Source organism: Phyllostomus hastatus, unplaced genomic scaffold (assembly GCF_019186645.2).
Source record: "Phyllostomus hastatus isolate PE091 unplaced genomic scaffold, TTU_PhHast_1.1 phas_scaffold_39, whole genome shotgun sequence".
Classification (NCBI taxonomy): domain Eukaryota; kingdom Metazoa; phylum Chordata; class Mammalia; order Chiroptera; family Phyllostomidae; genus Phyllostomus; species Phyllostomus hastatus.
The window spans coordinates 8,581,115-8,605,323 of record NW_025334028.1 but is presented as its reverse complement, the minus strand read 5'-3'; the positions used below and the strand labels follow the sequence as shown (position 1 = coordinate 8,605,323).

The 24,209-nt window shown below is 37.9% G+C and overlaps 1 pseudogene; it reads right to left on the bottom strand.

The window, feature by feature from the left end:
- The window catches only part of LOC123806726, a 78,620-nt pseudogene that overhangs the window by 36,901 nt on the left and 17,510 nt on the right, over positions 1–24,209 (bottom strand).

The following is a 24,209-nucleotide window of genomic DNA, read 5'->3' as shown; positions in this document are numbered from 1 at the left end:
AGTCATAAACATTTTAGTAAGTACTCCATACAGCAACCTGCTTCTGGTGGTGCCAGTTCTGAGAAAACTCCCTGCTCTCTCTCCCATCATAACCACAATGACCAGAGTAAATCATAAGTTCAAAAACTGAAGATGATCCTTTTGCCTATACTATGTGATCCAATGAGACTCCCCAGAGGATGGGGAAGAGGCAGCATTAGCCATAATGTGTAGCTAGAATTACTGGTAAAGGACAAAAAGAGGAAAAATCCAAGGCAATAGTGGAGTCAGACTCCTGAATTCTGTAGGCTTCTTGGCTCACCCCCTGGAGTCTGCTGCATCAATTGGCAAGATTCCCCAGTACGGAGTTTTGGTGGGGAGAAGAGCCTTAACTTCTATTCAGATTTAAAGGCCCAGACTGCTGCATGATGGATTCCCTCCTAATATCATTAGCTGCACATGCTGCTAATTGTAGTGGCTGCTAATCTATCTGAGCAGCCAAAATGATATTAGCTTTCAATAGGATTTACATATATCCAGGCTTGTTTCTGCATCACTAGCAATTAAAGTTTAAACTGTTGAACATGCAGCTTGCTGCAGGCTAAGTAATATTTAATAGCATTAACAATGCATTTCTTTATTCGCCTCTGCATCTCTTTACAGGCTCATCAATTCACCATCACCTTTGTGTGGCACAGCCGACATTAGCTCTCATCCTAACAGCTTCCAGAGGAGGGCACTGTCATAAGGGACAAGACAATAGAAATGCCAGCTGCACATACAAGTATTAGAAGTATAATTTATGTTTTTATTCTTATCCACTCTCTTTCTTACACATACTTGTTGGAGGATATGTGATAGCTTAATCTTTTAGGTCAGGTTTTAAGAAACTGTAAATCAACTTATTTGGACTAAAGGGTCTACAGAAGATGAATATTAACTAAAAGTGTATTAAAATCATTCCAAACCATGTGAGGAGTAAAGATTTATCTGTATGAGATTGAGTGAAATCAGGCTAGAACATAAACTCTGTGAGGATGGTGTCTTAGTCTTGTTTACAGCTATATCCTTAGGTGACCAGCACACTGACTAACACATAAAAAGTGCTTAGTAAATATTTGTTGAGGTAATGGTTGTATAAGTGATGGACAATTCAAACTTTCAGATCTCAGCTCTAAGCCTCTGATACTTCCTCCCTTGCTCACTTTTATATATACACCTATGGCCCACCCACTCCTCTTTCTAGGCCATTCACTAATGGGTAGACAAGTCACGGGTATGGTGAAAGGTCCAACTTAGAAGACATTCTGTAAGCACTCAGCAAGAATGATATCCATGTTAGATCCAGGCTTTGGGCAGCTTGATACAATGATATCTTTCTGGTTGTAAATCTTCCTGCCTGGCAATTAGGTTGGTGGATATCAGATAGTTGTCATTATGGTGTTATTTAAGGATGAGACAGCAAATAATTTCCCTAGGGCTGCCATAACAAATCATCAAAAGCTGGGGGACTTAACCTAATAAAATTTTACTATCTCACAGCTGTGGAGGCCAAAAGACCAAAATCAAGGTGTCAGTGAGGCTGTGCTCTCTCTGATATCTGTAAGGGAGAATCCTTCCTAGATTCTTGTAGCTTCTGGAGTTTACCAGCAATCCTTCCTTGGCTTGTAGACACATTACTCCAGTTACTTGACTGTCTTCCCATTGTGAATATTTGTCTCTGTATCCTAATTTCCAATTTTTATAAAGATACCAGTCATATTAAATTATGGCCCACCCTAACTACCTCATTTTAACTTGATTACCTCTGTAAAGGGCCTTTGTTTGTCCTCCCAAACAAAGTCACATTCCAAAGTACTTGGGGTAAGGACTTAAACATATCTTTTAAATAAGCAGTTTAACCCATAACAGGGCTATGTGCAGTTTGGAAGATGGTAATTGGATATTTTCAGGCCTGAAAATCTCCCTCCTTTGGAACTAGAACAATCTACATTCTCTGGGCATGGGATCAATAATAATTGAATTATTCTTATCACTTTTTAGACCCTGCTATCTGGTAGTTTCCACCTTAATTGATTTTTATTACATACTCTTCTCCAGCTATTTCCCTGATTTCCTTATGTTTAATAATTTCTTTCTCATCTATGCCTTAAATGTGGCATTTTATTTGGATTGTCAATTGTTCCATAGTCGTCTATGTTTGGCCATTAGGCAACTGCTTTAAACCATACTTGCTCTTTGGTTTACTATGCAGGGATGATTGAGTCTATTTTATGTAAAATTGATCTTGTGAGACAGTCAGGCCAATTCATTCTAAGAGTTAGATATTTTGTTAAGAACAATGATATCTAAAGGTCATTAATTTTTGGTTATTTTATTTCAAGGTAATCTATTGTTTTGGCATTCACATAGAATAAGGAACAAAAATAATCATAGTTATTTTTTTAGTATTTTTTATTGCTTGTACTGTTATAATTTTCCCAATTTTCCCCACTTTGCCTGCCCTCCTCCCATTCCTACAGTCAATCCCCATACCATTGTTCATGTCCATGGGACATGCATCTGTGTTCTTCATCTAATCCCTTCATGTTCTTTCGACAGTCCCCACCTCCCTCTCTCCTACAGCTGTCAGTCTGTTCCATGTTAATATGCATCTGATTCTATTTTTCTCATTTATTTATTTTGTTCATTAGATTGCAGTTATAAGTGAGATCATATGGTATTTGTCTTTTATTGACTGCCATATTTCCTTTAGCATAATAATCTCCAGTTCCATCCATGCTGTCTCAAAAGGTAAGGTTTCCTTCTTTCTTACTGCTGCATTGTATTCCATTGTGTAAATGTACCACAGAATTTTTTATTCATTCATCTACTGATGGGCATTAGGCTCTTTCCAAATGTTGGCTATTGTAAATAATGCTGCTATGAACATAAGGGATATGTATTCTTTTGAACTGGTGTTTCAGGATTTTTTTAATATATCCCCAGAAGTGGAATTGCTAGGTCAAAAGATTTTTAATTTTGTGAGGAAACTCCATACTGTTTTCCACAATGGCTGCACCAGTTTGCATTCCCACCAACAGTGCATTACGTTCCCTTTTCTCCACATCCTTGCCAGTACTTGTTTGTTGATTTGTTAGTGATTACCATTCAGACAGGTGTAAGTTGACATCTCATTGTGGTTTCAATTTGTATCTCTCTGATGGCCAGTGGTGTTGAGCATTTTTTCATATATCATATTTCTTATTTACATAGACATTGACTATTTTGCTTTGAAATACTAAATGCTGAAAAACATTATTTAGATAAACCCACTCTTCTGCTGGGTTTATCTCTAGGCTACCAAGGCTGTGTTAGTTTGAAACTAATGAAACCCATTTCCCTTCTATACATCATTTTTCCTTATTTAGAAATTATTTAGTATAATTATGACAAGTTTTGGACTTTATGGCTTGCAAAGCATTGCAGTCTTATCTTAGAAAAACAATGTCCTTCATAATGACATGGAGCATGATATACTCTACATCCACAACTCAACTATACAGAGAAATATAAAAATAAGAAATATTGCTGATGCCAATTAATTAAAACATTTAATTCAAACAGATTATTATTTCTGGTCAGTTTTATTAGCTACAACTCTAGAAAAGAGCTCTATATATATGTTCTCAGCCAGAAGGAACAAAACCAGATGAATGGCTTTCTTCACGCTTCTCATTGGGTGAATCAGTCATACTCCAGGGTCATACTAAATTTGCCATTTTTGTACAAAATCACTTAATAAATTGATTAGCACCTTATCCTGGTGTCAATGTCATTCTACTTTTAGAGATGTCCAAATTGTTTAAATATCAAAAACAAACCTTGGAAGAAAACTTAGTGAGAAAAGGCTGTGCTAGCTGAAGATCAAAGGGAGACAGATGATTGCTGTATATATTTGATGTTAGTAGAGAAGAAGTATAGTGATTTAGTCAGTGCATCTGGTCAGAGCTTTTTGGCTGGACTCATGAACAATGAAAGCACTTGGAGAATAAGCCAGGAAAGCAACTACAGAAAGTCAGAGTGATATGTTGTAAGGAAAACAAGATTTTCAGCATTAGGAGGGTGACTATTAGAATGTGACTTCATGTAAACTATTTTTTAGAAAATTAATGAGCCCAATTCTGTGCATGCTAAGGGGAAAAAAGGAATCCTTTGAAGTAGACAAATGTTATGAAGTATAAAGTAAAAATCATGATATTAACGATATGATATTTTAAGCAAGCATAGACAGAAATTTCAAGAGAGCTATAAATAAATTGTCAGTCCATCCTAGAAATGAAAAAGATCCTGTGGCCAAATTTCAATTTATGAGTATTTCATTAACTTGGACTCAATGTCTGATTTTTCTATACATGGTTAGTTAATGAATGTGTATTGCATTTGGTTATATAATTTGTTGCAGCTATGCTGGGGGGGATTTAGGTAAAACATTTAAGAAGAGGACATGTGAGAAGCAAATTTTCCTTTAACCTTATATGGATTATTCTTTGAACAATTTGAATATGAACTATGGTGTAAACAGAGGAAATTTTTAGGATATGAGTTCTGTTCTGACTGAAAAGCAGAATTTAAGTATAATTTTAAGTAGTTTTCCAATATGAATTTATTTTTTTGCCTAAAATTCTCTTTGATAAGGTTGTAGGATAACATTGTGCTCTCTCCTTTTCTTCAAAGCAGTCACTTTAAAACGGTGAAGCAGCATGTGAGAGGCCTAGCCATGGAGGCAGAGATCCAACATGACTTCAGGTCATGCTCCAGCCATGCCTGTCTAGGAAGATGCTCAGGGCTGGGGAGAGGGGAAGTTAAAAGTCACAGCTGTTCCCAACGTGATTATATGTTTGGTTTGGACTTCTGTTTCCATGAATTGCTAGGGTTCATTTTCAAAATGGTAAATAAATTTTGCCTTTCAAATATGAACAAAGTGTCTATGAAAAATTTTAAAAGCAGTGTGACCTTGTTTTGTATAAAATCTCCAACCACAGAATCTACATGCCTGTACACTATCCTGTATCAGTGGTGTCCAACCCGTGGCCTGCAGGCCACATGCATCCCAGGATAGCTGTGAATGTGGCCCAACAAAAATCGTAAATTTCCTTAAAATATTATGAGACTGTTTTTGTGATTATGTGTCACAGTGTATTTAATGTGTGGCCAAAGACAATTCTTCTGCCAGTGTGTCCTGAAGACACCAAAAGTTTGGACACACCTGCAACATGTAAGCCATGTGACTTTAAACATTTAAAAAAATTTTTTTATTGTTGTTTAAGTAATTGTCTGTATTTCTCCATCCCCCACTCCCCTACATCCCAGCCACCCTCATCTACCCTCACTGATTCCAGCCCCCCTTGTTTTTTGTCCATATGTCCTTTATAGTTGTTCCTGAAAACCCTTCCCCCTTTTCTACCTATTATCCCCTCTTACCTCCTCTCTGGTTACTGTCAGTTTGTTCTTAATTTCAATGTCTCTGGTTTTATTTTGCTTGCTTGTTTGTTTTGTTGATTAGGTCCCACTTAAAGGTGAGATTATATGGTATTTGTCTTCCACCTCCTGGCTTATTTCACTTAGCATAATGTTTTCCAGATCAATCCATGCTGTCACAAAGGGTAGGGACTCCTTCTTTCTTTCTGCTGTGTAGTATTCCATTGTGTAAATGTACTGTAGTTTTTTGATCCACTCATTTACTGATGGGCACTCAGGTTGCTTCCAGGACTTGATTATTGTAAATTTTGCTGTTATGAATATTGGGGTGGATAGGTTCTTTTGGATTGGTGCTTCGGGGTTCTTAGGATATAATCCCAGCAGTGGAATTGCCATGTCAAAAGGCAGTTCCATTTTTAGTTTTCTGAGGAAATTCCATACTAATAACATTCGACACTCTTCTCCAGATGGCGTGAGCTCTGAGGACAGGGATTCAGCCTCTTCTTTACTGTAGGCTCTAATGTAGTGTAAGGCACATGATACTTGTTCAGAAACATGCATCAAGTAATTATCATATGAATAGTTATAATTTAATGTGGCTTTGAAGTTTGAGCTAATAAACTGTGTTTCCCTCTAACTTTGGCTTCCAATCTTTCTTATCTTGGTAAATGTTAATACTAATTACTCAATTGCTAAGCCAGAAACCTGGGCATTGCCACTGATTCTTTCTTTCCTTTATGCCTCACATTTAGCAAGCTCTGTGGTTGCTCCCTTAGATCTGCTCTCTTAGATCTCCACTCCATATTAGCACCACTGCTGTGCAAGACTAAGGCATATCATTTCTTTTACTTTCACCTTTCTTTAATTTGTTCTTTTCACAGCCCCCAGAATCATATAAAGGCACCAATGGATAATGATATTCTCTGCTGAAAGCTTAGGATGCATCACCCCAGACTTCACAAATAATCCATTTCCTTAACAGTGTCTCCAAGATTGCTATAGTCTGACCCTCACTTCCCTCACCCATTTAATTTTTGTTTCCCCTTATGCATTCATTGTAATCTAGCTGTACCCCTTCAGTGGTCCCCCTTCAGTTCCTAAAAAGTGGTATGGTTTTCCCCACCTCTTGGCTTTTTTCCTGTAGCTTTCTCTGTCTGGAGTGAACATTCTCCTGGTCTTTGAATGGCTGGCTTCTTCTCACTATTATAGTCTAGTTCTTCCTTTGAGAAACTGTTCTTTTTTTTTTTAAGATTTTATTTTATTTCTTTATCTTCAGAGAGGGAAGGGTGGGAGGGGGGGAGAGGAGGAGGGGGGAAAGAGAGAGAGAGAGAGAGAGAGAGAGAGAGAGAGAGAGAGAGAGAGAGAAACACCAATGTGCGGTTGCTGGGGCTTCTGGCCTGCAACCCAGGAATGTACCCTGGCTGGGAATCGAACCTGGGACACTTTGGTTCCCAGCCCGTGCTCAATCCACTGAGCTATGCCAGCCAGGGCTGAGAAACTGTTCTTGAACCCCCTGCCTGACTGAGTAGGTTTCCTTCATAGCCCTTCCTTGAACACTTCACCTATGCTGCATGTTTTTGTAGTCCCATTACTATTTGGGAAAGTTAGTAATTTGTTATTTATCTTCCCTAGTACTTTGGAGCATGTCTGTTTTGTTTACTATAGCACTTAGTGCAGTGCCTGACATACACTCATATAATATGATCAGTAAATGTTAAAAATTAATTTATTGAGTGATAGAACATCAATGAAATAACATAAATATAAATATAAATGTAAATATATGGTACAGAGGAGGTAAATGAGGAAGTTCTGTTTGCTACATTAATCTACTTACTTGCTAAGCGCCAAATATGTGAAAGCTGTTCTGGGGCTGCTGTGACTTCATGAAGACCTGGTTCCTACCCTCATACAATTATGCCCTGGGAGAGAAGATTAATATGTATACCAGTAACTACAATTCAAGAGACAATTCATAAGAGAAGTTCTCTGGAAGATTTTTTCATTTGTGTACTATTTATACTTATTTTTTTTCAAATTGCATTGGCACTGTGTTGTACACCTGACACTAATGTATATTATTATGTTAACTATAAGTGAAAATTAAGTTTAAAAATTTTGCAATTTTTTTAAAGAGGAAGTGAAAGTTTCAAAGAGGAAAGTTTCAAAGAGGAAAATTATTTATCTCTGGGTGAATCAGGGAAGACTTCATAAATAACCTAATGTTCAAGTACGATGAATACAGAATTTCAAGGTGCAGGCATAGTGAGAAAGGGAAGCAACTGTACATGATCAAAGAAAAAAGTACATAGGTTTTGTGGACATAAGCTAGAAGGAGCCAAGTTTGCGTGAAGGAGAATAGAGGGGCTTCATTTAGAAAGTTAGGTTAAGTGAGATTATGGGATGTTTGTAACTGCTGGGATAAAGTTTCTGCACTGTTTGAATAAGCAAATGGGAACCCCTGGATGTTTTGAAGCTGGGCAGTGATTTAATTCAAATATGGTTTAGGATGGTTCATCTCGATGTGCCTTATAGGATAGATTAGAACAGGGGAGAAATGGAGTAGGGGCATGTGCTGGGAAACCTCCAATTCTAGGAAAAGAGATGCATAAGAGCAATGGCGATCACTGCAGGAATGGAGAGAAGGGGTAGAGTGAGGGTGGGGGGAGAGTTACAGCAAAAGAGATGTCCACCTGTTTTGAAAACTCATCAACAGTTTCAGGATGTAGAAAAGGGAGAAAAAGGCAATTGTGGGAATGAGGATAACAGAATGGAAAATAAGAGCAAAAGTCTGGTTTCAACAAGAGTTGGGAGAGGAAAACTGAGTGTGAGATGGGGGAGTGATTACACGTGGGGTAAGGATTATGATGATGGGGTTTTAAACTTTATGTCCTGTTTTTTGCACTAACTAAAGGAAAGATAATACCGCCTAATTCACTCTGCTTTAAGGATGTTATGAGGATCAGTCTGGGAGATTACTGATTTCCGATTTCTGTATACATCTGAACAAGTTGGGTAAAGTGAAGAACCTTTGACATAGAGTCACACAACATAGATTGAAATCCTGATTTACAGCTCTCAGCAGTTTACTGCTTACTGGTCAGCATGTAACTTTCTCAAACCACGCAAACTCTCTAACCTCAGTTTCCTCCCTCATAAAATGGAAGCAAGTCCATGATTATTGTAACCTTAAGGACTAAGATAATTATAATCTCAAGGAAAAATTTAGTGAGATTATATATTCTAGAGTGCTTTGCAAATCTTCTTGGGAAAGCAGGATCAGCAAGGAAACTCGGTATATGTCTGTGATGGGTGTTGGGTGTTGGATATGGGATTTATGACATAAAACTGCTTTAGATAATTGTCACTTTCAATAGCTTTTATATTGTCATTGTCCTTGAATGTGAAATCACTTAAAATTTGGGGGGAGGGTTGTTTAATTGCTCAGGTAACCTGATCTTTCCCATTACAAGCTCTTAGATAAAAATTAAATAAGCAAATGAGAAGACTTTAAGACTTTAACAGTGTAAAAGGGAAGTAAGCTGTGCAGAACATTCTGACTAACTCTGGCTTGGAAGCCGTGCTTTCCCGCACTGCCTCCCTGTGTCCATGGAGAGAAGCACTGGTTTGAGCCTAGTTAAAGCGCTGTCTCTGTCTGCTTCAGGGGGTGCTGACAACTGAGGACTTTGAATGTCATCAGCAGACCTCTGTGCCAGGCTCAAAAGGTCCTTGATGCTCTGTAGAGGAAAATAAAATGCTGCTGACAAAATCTCTCTAAAGCTTGGGCAGAATTTGAAGGTTATATTTACTTTTTTAAAAAAGTATTTAGAAAATAGGCCTGTTTCTAAAGCTCTATTACGGTCCCAAGAAATTTAATTTCTTTTGAAGTGCAAGCATTCCAAAATGACAGATGTGAAGAGTTATTGCAACCATTGAATATGGGGCAGAGCCCTTAAAGTAAATAAACACCATGTTCTCTCCCAAATAAATGACTTTTGTTTGAGTATTGGGTGGGTTTGATAAGGATGGTGTTACAACATTTAATGAGGTGCAAGGGAAAAATGACTTTCATTAGTTCACATGGCTGTCATTATATTCTCTCCATGTTCTCTTTCCCTAAGACTTTACCAGCTTTGGGACTCTTTGCTTCCACTAAAGAGTCAGGGCACATGTAAATAACAGTATGCATTTTCTGTGGCATATATATATGTCTTTTGTATGTACCAAGAAAAACTTCAAACAAGAGGGAAGAACAAGAAAGCTGCATGTAAACTGCTCTTACTTGCAGGTAGTAGCCTGCTGGAGCCCACACAAAGTCTTCTGAGTAAACAAAACATTAACACACACACAGGTTTCTTAGAGCCACAATCTTTCTTTCTCTCTTCAGTTCTTACCTCATTGGATTTTATGTTTTGCCATTTTTTCAAAATCAATAATCATCCTGTTTTTTCTTACTCCTTTTTAAGTCATCTCATTCAAAGGCAACATTAGCTAAACACATTCCAAATTCCATTCCACTCATTAGTATTAATGTAGTAATCAACAGCCCCTTCCTGGCTCCTTAGACTTGCTTCAATATTTACAGATTAGCTGAAGTTGGTGGAGCAGGAATAATGAGCCTTGTTTCTACCAGGTAGAGGTTATGGTGAAATAAATGATATGTCTTATAATTATCAATGAAAATGACAGGAGTGCCTGGGCATGAGTAACACTTGCCCGGCACTGTGGTGGTAGCTGTGGCATCACCCTAGCTGAGCAGATTCTCTGCCTCTCAAGTGACCAAGAGAAGCAGAATTACCCCTTTTCTTTCTCTGGCTTCAACTCAAATTATTATTTTTCTTTTTTAGGGAAAGGTCCTTTTTCAGCCAGAGAGCTTTTATAAGGACTTGTCTGATTGGGAAGGCTTTTACTTCAGGTTTCCTAAAAGCACAGTTTTATAAATAAAGAGTCTTTGTTAGATTTTTCCTATTTATTTCCTGGTTAAATAAACAAGTCAACTTTTCTGCCTTCATCAAACACCTAATCCAACAGGCATTTATGGAGCACTTGCTATTGGCCAGACATTATACTAGGAGCTGAAACCCCTTCTAACTTATTGTCCCACTCCAGGATGAAGTTAAAATAAAAATAATTTGAATTGAAGACAGGATATTTAAAACATGGAGATAGTCTAGAAAGCATGCATCTAAGAGTTTGCTTAACCTAATTTCAGAGAAAGAGAAAAAAATTAAAATATCTTTTCATCTCTATCAATAACCGTGTCTTCTCAACCACAATCTTCGAGATACAGACTATTTTTTGAGACAAGGAGAGATCCTTTTGACTAGTATTTGACACCTGAGAGTAGGATGTTTGTATATTTAGATAGCTGTACTTCCTGTCACAGGACAGCTAAAGACTTTTTGTCATTGCTCTAAGTCTTTAAGAATTTTTTCTCAGTGGCAGTTTCCCTCTTTAGCACTGGAACTGCAGGGCTGCTTTCCTACTGAGAGCTCAGAATGTTTCTGTAGCATACAGACACCAAGCATTGAGTTTCCAGGAACTCTCTAGAATACATCTATGTTCAGGGCTTATTGTTGTTAATCTTTCATTCAATACCCAAAAGCTCTAGCTGGAGCTTTTGCTGTTTTTTTTTTCTTCCTTCCTGTCAGCAGCTCAGAAAAGAATGACCCATCCAGAGGACCATGTAAATCCCACCTTCAGGCTGGAGATCCTGACCCAGGAGAGCAGAAGAAATTGTGAGGCAGTTTTATTCACAACTATGAACAAAAAACTGGTGCAAGGGAGAGAGAGAAAAATTGGAGGAAGGGGAAGAATAAAGAAGAGGCCAGGACGGGAAGATGGCGGCTTTACTCTAGGCAGCGTTTTTCTCGGCTTCTGTGAAGAGGAGGGAAACTCAGGGATCAGTGGAGAAACAGAGCAAGTGGACTAGGTTACCGAATCACTTTTGAAAGCAGAACATCAAAAATTATTGTGATCACGGAAAAACCACATGGTAAGGAGACTTCTTCAGGACAAAAGGGGCCCAGGGATCGGCGCGGGGATTAGGGGTGTGCAGTCCCCAGGCCTGGTGCTCCCGGGTCTGCCTCGGGGCTCCTGGGAGAGGGGAGTTGCTGCTCCCTCCCCCGAATACGGGGGGTGAGCAACTCCAGGGGAGAACATGTTTCTAGAAGGAACAGATTGGCCAGTTGGACTGGGAAAAAATCGCCCAGGGACTATGAACACCCACCCAGAGACTTGGGACAAGTGAGGGCCTCTAGCCGACAGGACCAAGGGCAGCCGGGAAGAGCGCCTGCACCCCTAGCCCACACCCCTAGCCAGGAGGAAGTGCAGATCGGTGGAGAACACAGAGTCGGGCTGCGCCCGGCTTGTGCCCCATAGGGAGGCCTGAATCTAGCGCCAGGATCCTGGGAGGGACGTGGTGCTTGGTGCGTTCCTACAGTAGTGGCTCAGAAATTTCCAGCCAGCCCGACAGGGGACCGGGAAAGGCGCCAACACCCAGTCAGAGTGCGGTTCAGTGGTGACCACGGAGCTGGAAAGGGCTCGGCTTGTGCACCATCGGGAAGACTGTCTCTCGCTCTCTGTGAACCCGGAACTGGCGCAGCGAGGCACTTAGGGCGGTCCTAGACCCCGAATTTCAAAAAGTTTGGGGGAAGGGCGCACACTTTTACGATTCCCAGGGAGGGCTCAGTGAATCCCAAAAAGTCATGGGTGCCTCCTGAAATCATAGAGCTGGAATCCTGCAGGACCCCGGAATCTGGAAGAATATGGAAGTGAGATCCCGAGAGCCAGTGTGCTCCGGAGTGCCCAGGGTACAGCAAGTCTAGGACTTGCTGAGATTTGGGCTGGGAGAGAGAGAAGCATTTCAAAGGTCCCACAGCCAGCTGAAGCCAGCAAGATCAGAAAAACTGGTCTGGCCAGTTAGAAACCAACAAGAGGTTTTTTTTTGTTTGTTTTTGTTTTGTTTTGTTTTGTTCTTTTTTTCCTTTTCTTTCCTTTTTTCTCCTTTTTTTTTGTTTGGTTTGGTTTTGTTTTATTTGGTTTGGTTTGGTTTGGTTTTTGTGGCTGTTGTTAGTTGATTGATTTTATCTTGTGTTTTATGTGACATTTTATTTTTTAATTCTTATTATTTTTATCTTGCAATCCCTTATGTTTCTCTTCCATTCATCCTAATATTATTCTTTCCACTCCAAATTTATCTCTCCTACACTACATCTTCTGCTTTTCTTTCCTTTTTCTTTTTTTTTATCTTGCAAGTTACTGAAAATTTGTATTATCTTTTTCTCACTTTTCTGACATTTTTTATTTTAATATTATTTTGGTATTCTTTTTCTTTCTATATAATCTTCTTTGCTTGGATGGTTATACTGTCATTTGATAGGTTCCCCCTGATATCTCAGTTACAAGGTGTTGATAAGTTACTATCCTTCATCTGTGTTCCATTAATATACCTCTCAAGGTTTTATACTCTTTATTCTTGTTATCTAGACCTCATCGATTCTGCCACAAGACTGTCACTTTACTATTACTGTTAGTAAGACCTAGTCTATACAATTGCAAATACTTCTCAATACCCCTACCTCATCTCAGCCCACTCTGCAATTTTCTGAACTATACTATTGTGGGGGTTGTGTCTATTCTTTTACACACTACTCCTATATACTAATCTTTAATCCAACCCTACCTTAGAATCTGACCTCCCACAGCCTCACAGCTTTCTAGATCCAACTAACAATCCTCTCGTCCCCAATAAGAGTCTTACCTTCTTTCCACCCTTTCTAAAACGTGGATAGTGGGGTGGAGGATCACGGTTAACACTATAAGGAGCCAAAGGATAACCCATCTCTTCTCTACTGGCTGCTAATGTAAATATCATAGTATACTTACTGTCTTGCTGTTTTAAACCATTTTGCCTTATTCCTCCAACTGATCACAAAAAAGAGTAGGGGGAAGCTGTGAACACCAGGATACACGAAGGACATTGCACCATTGAATCTCACAAATATTCTACCACAGAAGTTCACACCATAATTACAGGGAATCAGAACAGATCAAATTAACAAACAAGAATAAAAAAGAAGAAACACAAGAACAATGAGAAAACAAAGAAACAACCCCCAACTGAAGGGAAACGAGGAAGCCTCAGGAAAAATGCTAAATGAAATAGAGGCAACTCAACTATCAGACAGTGAGTTCAAAACAATGATTACCAGGAAGTTCAATGAACTCACATTGAGCTTTCAGAAATTAGAGGGAAACTACATCAATCTCACTGCAAACTACATAAACATGAAAAAGGAAATAGAAACTCTCAACAAAGGTCAAGAGGAAATGAAGAATACAATTTCTGAACTGAAGAACACAGCAGAAGGAATGAAAAGCAGGATCGATGAAGCAGAAGATGGGATTAGCGAGCTGGAGGACAAAGTAGAAAACAACATCCAGAAAGAGCAAGAAAAGGAAAAGAGGCTCAGAAAGAATGAAGAGGGATTAAGAGAAATGCAAGACAACATGAAACGTAATAATATCCGTATAATAGGGATACCAGAAGGAGAAGAAGAAGAGCAAGGGATCGAAAACCTAGTTGAACAAGTAATGAAGGAGAACTTTCCTAATTTGATGAGAGAAAAAGTCACACAAATGCAGGAAACACAGAGAGTCCCAATCAAGAGGAACCCAAAGAAGCCCCCCTCAAGACATGTCATAATTAAAATGGCAAAATTTCAAGACAAAGAGAGAATCTTAAAGGCAGCAAGAGAGAAAAAGGGAATAACATACAAGGGAGCCCCAATAAGGCTAACAGCCGACTTCTCAATGGAAACACTTCAAGCCAGAAGAGAATGGCAAGAAATACTCCAGGTAATGAGAACCAGAGGTCTGCAACCAAGGCTGCTATATCCAGCAAGGCTCTTGATCAAGATACAAGGCCAAATAAGAAGCTTCCCAGACAAAAGAAGTCTAAAAGAATACGCCTCAACCAAACCAGCTCTGCAAGAGATCCTAAAGGGACTGCTTTAAGGAAAGGAAGGAAAAGAGAGAGACAGAGAGAGAGGAACAGACGTACATAAAAGAAAATGAATAAGTACCTATCAAAAATAACCTTAAACATAAATGGATTAAATGCTCCAATCAAAAGACACAGAATAGCTGAATGGATAAGAAAAAATGACCCATATATCTGCTGTCTACAAGAGACCCACCTCAGGATAAAAGGCCTACACAGGCTGAAAGTGAAGGGCTGGAAAGAAGTCTTCCAAGCAAATGGACAGGAAAAAAAAGCTGGGGTAGCAATACTCATATCAGACAAAATAGACTTCCAAAAAAGGTCCATAAAGAGAGACCCAAAAGGTCACTTCATAATACTCAAGGGAAGAATCCATCAAGAAGACATAAATATGGTAAATATATATGCACCCAACATAGGAGCACCCAAATACATAAAGAAAATCTTAGAGGACTTCAAGAAAGATATGGACAGCAACACAATTATAGTGGGAGATTTTAACACCCCACTATCAAAAATGGACAGATATTCTAAACAAAATATCAACAAAGACATTGTGGCATTGAACAATACCCTTGAGGAAATGGACTTTACTGATATACACAGAGCCCTCCATCCAAAAGAAGCTAAATATACATTCTTTTCAAATGTACACGGAACATTCTCAAAGATAGACCACATGATAGGACACAAAACAAGCCTCAAGTATTTCAAGAAAATTGAAATCATACCAAGCTTTTTCTCACACCACAAGGGACTGAAGCTAGAAACCAACCCTAAGGAAAAAAACCAAAAACACTCAAAATCATGGAGATTAAACAGCATGCTATTAAACAATGAATGGGTCAAGAGTGACATTAGGGAAGATCAAAACATTTCTGGAAACAAATGAAAACGAACTCACAACAACCCAAAACTTATGGGACACAGCCAAGGCAGTCCTGAGAGGGAAGTTCATAGCGATACAGGCCCACCTAAAAAGGTTAGAAACATTCCAAACAAACAACCTAACCCCACATCTACAAGAACTTGAGGAACAACAACAAAGGCAGCCCAGAGCAAGCAGAAGGAAGGAAATAACCAAGATCAGAGCAGAATTAAATGACATAGAGACTAAAAGCACAATTCTAAGGATCAATGAATCCAGGAGCTGCTTCTTTGAAAAGATGAACAAAATTGGCAAGCCTTTAAGCAGACTCATCAAGAAAAAAAGAGAGAAGACCCAAATAAACACAATCAGAAATGGAAGAGGAGAAATTACAACAGATACCACAGAAATAGAAAGGATTGTAAGAAATTACTACAAAGAACTGTATGCCAAGAAATTTGAAAACCTAGGTGAAATGGACAAATTTCTAGAAAAATATAAGCTTCCAAAACTCAATGAAAAAGAAGCAGAAAGCCTGAACAGACCAATAACAACAAAAGAAATTGAAGCAGTAATAAAAAAACTCCCAACACACAAAAGCCCTGGACCAGATGGTTTCACAGGAGAATTCCACAAAGCATTTAAGGAAGAGCTAACCCCTATCCTTCACAGACTATTCCAAAGAATCCAAAAAGATGGGAGACTCCCAAACTCTTTTTATGAGGCCAACATCATCCTAATTCCAAAACCAGATAAAGACACAACAAAGAAAGGAAACTTCAGGCCAATATCACTGATGAACATTGATGCTAAAATCCTCAACAAAATACTGGTAAACTGCATCCAACAATACATTAAAAAGATCATACACCATGACCAAGTGGGATTCATTCCAGGGATGCAAGGATGGTTCAATATTCACAAGTCAGTAAATGTAATACATCATATAAACAACAGCAAAGACAAAAACCACATGATTATATCAATTGATACAGAAAAAGCATTTGACAAGGTACAGCACCCATTCATTATAAAAACACTCGGCAAAGTGGGAATAAAGGGAAGATTCCTCAATATAATAAAGGCCATATATGAGAGACCTACAGCCAGCATCATACTCAATGGGCAAAAATTAAAATCGTTTCCACTAAGATCAGGAACAAGGCAAGGCTGTCCACTTTCACCGCTTCTGTTCAATATAGTACTGGAAGTTTTAGCCACAGCAATCAGACAAGAAAAAGAAATAAAAGGCATCCAAATCAGAAAAGAGGAAACAAAACTGTGACTGTTTGCAGATGACATGATAGTACACATAGAAAATCCTATAGACTCTACCAAAACCTGCTTCACCTAATAAATGAATTTGGCAAAATAGCCGGATACCAAGTCAATATCCAGAAATCGAAGGCATTTCTGTACACCAACAATGAAACAGCAGAAGCAGAGATCAAGGAAAAAATTCCATTTGAAATAGCAAAAAGAAAAATAAAATATCTAGGAATAAACCTAACCAAAGATGTAAAAGACCTGTATTCAGAAAACTATATAACACTCAGGAAAGAACTCAAGGAAGACACAAACAAATGGAAACATATACCGTGTTCATGGATTGGAAGAATTAATATCATCAAAATGTCCATAGTACCCAAAGCAATTTACACATTCAATGCAACTCCTATTAAAGTACCAATGGCATATTTCACAGACATAGAACAAACACTTCAAAAATTTATATGGAATTATAAATGACCCCGAATAGCTGCTGCAATTTTGAGAAAGAAGAGTAAAGTAGGAGGGATCACAATACCCGACACTAAACTATACTACAAGGCCACTGTAATCAAAACAGCCTGGTACTGGCATAAAAACAGGCACATAGACTAATGGAACAGAACAGAGAGCCCAGAAATAAGCCCAAGTCTTTATGGTCTATTAATATTTGACAAAGGAGGCAGCAACATAAAATGGAGTAAAAATAGCCTCTTCAACAAATGGTGTTGGGAGAACTGGACAGCCACGTGCAAAAAAATGAAACTTGAGCACCAACTTACACCATATACAAAAATAAATTCAAGGTGGATAAAAGACTTAAATATAAAAGGTGACACCATTAAAGTCCTAGAGGAGAACGTAGGTAGGAAAATCTCAGATATTTCATGAAGAAACTTTTTTACTGACGTGTCCCCTAGAGCAAGGGACATAAAGGAAAGAATACACAAATGGGACCTCATCAAAATTCAAAGCTTCTGCACAGCCAAAGAAAACAGTATCAAAATTAAAACAGAACCAACAGTATGGGAAAACATATTTGCCAATCATACCTCAGACAAGGGTTTAATCTCCAAAATACATAAAGAACTTACAAGACTGTACTCTAAGAAGACAAGGAATCCAATTAAAAAGTGGGCAAAGGACTTGAACAGACACTTCTCCAAGGAGGACATACAGAAAATCCAAAGACACATGAAACGATGTTCAATATCGCTAGCTATCAGAGAGATGCAAATTAAAACCACAATGAGATACCACTTCACACCAGACAGAATGGCCATCATAAACAAAGCAACAAACAACAAGTGTTGGAGAGGTTGTGGAGAAAAGGGGTCCCTAGTGCAGTGTTGGTGGGATTGCAGACTGGTACAACCACTATGGAAAGCAGTATGGAACTTCCTCCGAGAACTAAAAATGGATCTGCCTTTTGACCCTGCGATTCCACTGCTGGGACTCTATCCTAAGAATACTAAAACACCAATTCAAAAGAACCTATGCATCCCAATGTTCATAGCAGCACAATTTACAATAGCTAGATGCTGGAAGCAACCAAGATGCCCATCAGTAAATGAATGGATCAAAAAACTATGGTACATTTACACCATGGAATTCTATGCAGCAGAAAGAAAGAAGGAGCTCCTACCCTATGCAACAGCGTGGATGGAGCTGGAAAACATCATGCTAAGCGAAACAAGCCAGGCAGTGAAAGACAAATACCATATGATCTCACCTTTAACAGGAACCTAAAAAGCAAAACAAAGAAACAAACAAAATATAACCAAAGACACTGAAATAGAGGACAGGCTGACAGTGACCACAGGGGAGAGTAGAAGGAATTTAAGGGGACAGTGGGAAGGGTTCACCAGGAACAAACTTAAAGGACACATGGTCATAAACTAAGGGGAGGGTGGTAATGGGAGGAAAGTGGGGAGGGGTGAGAGGGGGGAATGGATTGGGAGTAAAAAGGAGAAAACTGTATTTGAACAATGATTATAAATAAATAAATAAATAAATAAATAAATAAATAAATAAATAAAAAATAAAATACCCCCCCCCCCCCCCAAAAAAAGAAGAGGCCAGGTAAACCAAAGGGTGAGAAACCAAGCAAGAGGGTTTTTGGGTTCACAAAGCTGACACCAGTGTACTAAACACACATAGTGGGTTGTCATGAGGGCTCCCAGTGTTAGCAGAACCAGCCTTCCCCTGCATGGAGGGTGTGGGGAGCTCTGCTCAGCTCTCTGAATTTTCTAATAGTATAGCATCCCCACAGATACTTTGTGGAATAATCTTCCAATTTTAGAATCAGAAGAGAGATTTATTTTAGTCAATTCTAAATATCTCTTTTCAAAGGTAAGAATGCAAAGAATCTAAAAATGTCATAGAATGCAATTTTGCAAAGCTAGATCTCTTGACTCTCATGCTAGGGCGATTTAGCTGTTAGAGCCAAGTAAATGGATGCAGTCCTCTGTGAGATAGGTGGATTCATAAGCACGTACCCATGAATGGGCAAAATAGCTCATGGAGCAAAAATTCCATGTGCAATCCAAGTTCCTTGGCTAGGGACTAGGCCAGGATCATAAAACAGAATCATAAATATAAACTGAAAAGAACTATTCTCAGTGTCTTCCTTAATTTTCTGTACTGTCTCATATTTTCTCTAGTTGGAACATTGAGAGGAGAGTTTTTATATTTGTCTACAGAGAAAGCTATTCTCTGTCCTCCAGGTAACATCATTAGCCACATCAATTGATTGATTGACCAATTAATTGATTGACTCCTTTCTTTATTCAGTCATGTATTGCATGTTTGTGGAGTTCTTGCTTTGTTCATGTTCCTGAATTACTAGTTCACTACTTTAAGAAAGTCATGGTCTCAACATTAGACATATCCCCAAGAAATTAAAATCTGTGTCAGCACTTCAATTATAAAGTTAAAGTAGTTAGCATACCAGCATGCATTCTTCATTTCAAATAATCTCACCCACAAAACTATACTAATTATTTTTAAAAGGGAAGGACAATTAATCAGGAATCCTCACCCTGCCCCAGAATTTCTTAGTAGAGAAAGTTCTGGCTTATAGAGAATCAATCTTTGCTGAGCTCCTTCTATGAGCTAGGTAAAGTGACAGACTTCATCATTTTATTTAGTTATTCTTATTATTCTCTATAATACTCGAGCCCACTTGGCTGATAAACATATGAAGCTCAAAGAATTAAGCTGAGTGACTTTCTCATGGCCTATTACTAATTAAAGAATTCGGTTGTAATGGGCACCATGTTCCTCTTTGTCCAGGACCAGGTGTCAGGGTAACCATGGTTGACTGGTGGCCTGCCTGCTCCAAAAGTTTGTTGTCTCCTCCACATGATAGTCTGGAAATAGTTGTGAAGACTGGGGTAGAAAACTTGCCTAAAATTAAATGGTTTCTTTATGTTAAAATCATTTATTTCTTCAATATTAAATGCATCAACTACACTAGTCCTATACTGTGTGTTAATTCAAAGACAAATAAAAAAATTTTGTTTCTCTGAAAAGTTTCATTGACTGTTGGGAGTAGCAGTGACATGGATATGCCTACAGATAAGTGCAAAACAGTGTCTGTGACTCTATAATAAATCGATATGGTATTGTGGGTGGACAAAGGAGGGAATAGTTAGTTCTGCTTGGGAGCAGGGACAGGTATGAAGATGACTTTCATAGAAGACTTACATAAAAATGAGAACATAGATTTGAAAATAACCTTTCCAGAGCCTAGCCCACACATTGTCATACATGTTTACTTTTTTCATGAGAACCAGAAAGGACTGAAATGAATATAGTACATTTATTATGTTCTGCTCCTTTGTTTTCATGAATTATACTCCTTCACTTGGTCCATATTTGTTTCTATTTGAAACCATGGAAATGTGATCTAAATCTTTTGTTCAGGCAGCTTTACCTGGTTCTAGCTGCTTAGGAAGCAGGAAAGAAGGACACAAGGAGCATTCCCACTTCTTCAATGTAAATCATTAGGTTAGGATTTGAAAACTCCTTTTCCTCTTCTCTTGTTTCACTAATCAGCAACCCTCTCCACCTCTGTTACAATTTTCTCTTCAACCAAACTCACAAAGTAGAATGATGAGATTTGAGAGATGAAAACAACCAGCTTCCAAAGACAAGAGAAAGAATCAACACGGTGGAACTGCTCTCATGCTGAGCTTCAAGTGCTTGTATGTGTGTGGTTCTTTAAGTCACTGGGAACATTTTTAATGCTTGTAAAAACCAGAGTCCTGGAGAGTTACAGCAAACCCCAGCAGTCACCAGCTGACACTTGAAAGAAACTAAAGCCATATATCTAGCCCAGAAAGAGATGGGGGAAAGGACAGCAGTAGGGGGGCCAGCTGCACTGGGTATTTTTTTGTTTTTGTTGTTTCTTCCTTTAAAAAAGTACACATTATAGATATATCTTCATCAATCATTCTCCACCCACAATTACACAGATTTGTTGATAGCATATTTTCACATATGTTTCTGAATGCTAGTGTACATACACACACACTTTTATTGGCTTTCTTACTTAGTATATACCAGATTAGTAATATAATCCCACTTACAGATATGGTGAGATTGCACATCTGAATTTTCTGACCCTTCTTAAAAAGACCATCTCAGAATAGGAAGTAGGTTAGTATCTCTGGGTCCAAAATCCAAATTCCCATGGAATACAATTTTGGGTCCAGGTTGGATCTGTTCACCTTCCTTGCTCCAATCAGCTATCCCCAAATTATTGGGCCCATGCAAAGGAAACAGAGATATGAAACTGCATGTTGCAGATGAAGGCAGTTCCCAGTGAGTGGCAGTTCTTTGAGACCCAACCAAAAGGCATTTGCCACAGGTACATATTCAGAGAGTTCTGGTTTTGCTTCTAGTAACCTAAATGTCTCTGGTAATTCATTACATTCTCTGTGCCTTGTTTCCTCTATATTTAAGGCAATATTTTGAAAAGATGATATTTAAACTCCTTTTCAGCTGTCAAAGCTGTGAACATGTCCTATCATGTAACTAATTCTTTTCCATTGTAACATAAACTTCTGGTTAAGCAAGTCAATTTGAACCCAACAGTTTATATCTCAGTTTGTTGTGAACTCCTACTAAAATCATCATGAAGAATCAAAAAGGCATAAACTTACAAGAATTAAAAAACACCAGAGTTGGTAAACACAGTGAATGAGAGATGCCAGCAAAACTCTGGAAGCTGGAAAGCTGGAAGATGAATGAACATTGGAATGGAGGAAGTCAAAAGTTTAACCTAAAGAGGCCAACAAAAAGGGAGTCAATGTACCCACAGAACAATGGAAAGTTTCAGGATTTACAGACACTAGTTATGTCTGAGGAAAACAGTATATAAAACATGAATATTGGTTCAAAGTCTTTATAAGAACCTGTGGTCACCCCTGCATATCTATTTACAAACATAACTACCTGCCCCCAAGGTGCCAGATGACTAGCAATTTACTTTGGAGAAGCTGAAATACAAAGTCCCTGAATCCAGGCCCTCAGCAGGCAGCAGGCAGGGCTGACGTACTGTGCTGAAACCAAGGAGATTTACTGGGAAAATTATCCTTCTGACCCAGAATCTTTCCCTTGGTTCCCAAAATACTGACAATGAGGCAAGAGATTGGAGGGTAACTTTATGGAGAAATTTAATGACTCACAAGACCTATTCTCACAATTTGGAGTGCCTTAACAAAATGTCCAGTGTCCTAATTCCCTAACCACTATTTGATAGAATCCACCATGCCCCAGAGTATCCAATCAGATTTTTAGTTCCTCTTTAAACTGTATGAACAGATATACAAGGATCTCAGGACATGTGAGAAAAGCCTCTAACATTAAAGCCAGAGACCAAAACCAGCAAACAGAAAAAGGAAGTTGGGGAATTTGGAGAGTAGAAAGAAAACATAGAAGAAAAATATATTATTTTCCAAAAGGTGAGAGAAGATATTATATGGGAAGCAATGACAGAGATAAAAATAAATACCACAGAATAAGAAATAGCTTTAGGAAGTAATACCACATATGGGAAAAACAACAATTTCAGGAAAAGAATTGAAAATTAAACTTAAGAACTGAGAAAATAAAAATACAGATAGTAAGAAGAGAACAGATAAGAAAATTAGGAACCATTTAAGAGATCAAATGTTAAATTAGTGAGCAAGTATTAACTCCAGGAAAATAGAAATTTGTGTAAGAAAGGGAATGTAATCAGGAAACACTAGTTGGTTCTGGAGTGAATGATACTTATGTAGCCGTAATAAAAATAAATGCTTAATATTGTTTTAACAAACATTGTGGCATAATTTTTTGGTATTCTATGAGGTTAGATATATAAAAATATTGCTTATCCATTTTTCATTTTATTATAAATTATTATTTATGCCTTTGTTTATTTTTATTAGTAGGTAATTTATTATTATCATTTTATAAATATTATTGTTATAATAAAAATATATACTTGTTGGTTATGATATGATGCAAATTTTGTTTTCAGTGTCCTTGTTATTTTGTTAACTTTTTAAATATACATATTACATTTAAATTTCCATATATATGAAACCTTTTTATTTTCTAATTTTCACATGACTCAGGAGGCTTTTTTACAAAAATAAATACAGCATTAACTTTCATTTTCTTCTTTGATTGTTATGGTTTTTGTTCTCCATGTACATGAGTTGTATCAGAACATTTTTTGCCATTAACTTTAACTCATTATCCTGTCATGATTTATGGAATGATACAACCTATTTTTCTCGGTTCAAAATGCCATTATTATGTTTTAAATTCTTACATACTTGTATTTTTGAACTTTAAAATCCATTTTTTAATTCATGCAAGTACAAAACATTTCCCATTGGATTGTTATACAAAAAGTGTTTTATCACTGCCATGGGATTTTTTAAAATTCATGATATTCTCTAACTGGTTATTAGTATTAAATAGAAAAGCTATTGCTATATGCATATCTGTTTTGTAATACATCTTGCTGAAAATTATTATTTCTTTTTTATTTTTAAGTATATTTTATTGATTGTGCTATTACAGTTGTCCCATTGTTTTCTCCCCTGTATTCCCTTCCACTCTGCACCCTCCCACCAGTATTCCCCCCCTACTTCATGTACATGGGTCATACATATAAGTTCTTTGGCTTCTCCATTTCTTACTGTTCTTAACCTTCCCCTGTCTATTTTGTGCTGATCAATTTGCTTTGTATTCCCTGTACCTTTTCCCCCAATAGTATTTGAATTGGAATAGCCAGATAGATGATTATATGATTTCCAAATGGTTACAAATATGTCTTCTTTCAAATATTCATGCCTTCGATTTTGTTTAAAAAACCAAAATAGCCTTGGTTAAAACTTTCAGAATAATGTTGAATAACAATGGTCATAATGGACATTCTAATTCTTGACTTCAATGGGACTGCCTTTGAAGAAGTGATGTGAACTCAAATGGCTGGTAAGGAACAAACAAGTAACACAGACCAAGATAAGAAAACAAGAAAAGCTGCATAAAATGCAGTCACTGCCGTCTGTTGTCTGTGCAGAGGGAAGAGTAGAGAGTGCTGGAAACAGGCAAACCAGAACATGCATA